Consider the following 1,053-nt stretch of genomic DNA (forward strand, 5'->3'; position numbering starts at 1 on the left):
GCTGTCGCCTGCCGCGGCCAGCGACGTCGGGCTGGCCCCTGCCGCGGCCAGCGATGTCGGGCTGTCGCCTGCCGCGGCCAGCGACGTCGGGCTGGCCCCTGCAGCGCCTAGCCTCTCCCACGCAGGGGGCAGGCCAGAACGCGGGGGGCCAGGGCCCGAAGGCAGCCCCCCCGCGGGCGAGAGAGCAAGCCAGCAGGGGCTGTCCGCGCGTCGCGCAGCGCGGCATGGCTGCGGGGGCCGCGCGCGCGCGCCCAAGCGCCCAAGGGCCCCCAAGGGCCCCAGGCCCTCAGGCCCCAGCGCCCCAGCGCCCAGCGCGGGCGGGCGCGCGCGCGCGTGTGGTCTTTGAGGGGGGCCGGCCTGGTGGCTCCCTAAAGAGCAATAAGTGTCATTGCAGCTCTGGCAGGGGGAGACACTACTAGGTCCCAGCTGTCACCCCCCCTCTAAAAAATTCATTTCTTGGTATTTTGAGCTGAAATTTTGCACAGAGGTTGGCAAAAATCCAATCCACCTTCATTAATTTTCCCAGAATTTTTCGAGGTCGGGAAGTATTTGTTTTAATTTTCCTACCATTAGAAATCGAGTAAATCCGCAAAACTAGGAACCGGCCCGGAATGACCCCAAATTCAGTGGGCAGCCTCATAAAAATATGGCTGATTTTACTGGATTGGTTTCATGTGGAAAGCACGACGTTTTCTTGTAGGAATGCGGGAACCTCGGCAGCTCGCCTGCCGCGGCCAGCGACGTCGGGGACGCTGGCCTGCGCTGTCGAGCCCGCGAGGGCTGTCTCCGCGGCAGGCCCCCCCTGAACGGGGCACGACAGGCCACCGCGCTGGCTCGTCCAGCGTCGACAGTCCCTCGTCCAGGTTTCAGATCGCGCCAAGTCGAACCCATGACCTGCTCAAGCCATCGTGCGCTGCCGAATTCGCATCTGCGTGTAGGCTGCCATTCCACGCGGCAGCCCCTGTTTTCGTCAGCGTGCCCCCCTGACGAATTTTCCTGCCTGGCCCAGTCCAGCGTCCAGCCCCTGTTCGTCGAAAAATCTGCGCTGCCGAT

This window comes from Populus nigra, chromosome 2 (assembly GCF_951802175.1).
Source record: "Populus nigra chromosome 2, ddPopNigr1.1, whole genome shotgun sequence".
Taxonomy (NCBI): Eukaryota; Viridiplantae; Streptophyta; class Magnoliopsida; order Malpighiales; family Salicaceae; genus Populus; species Populus nigra.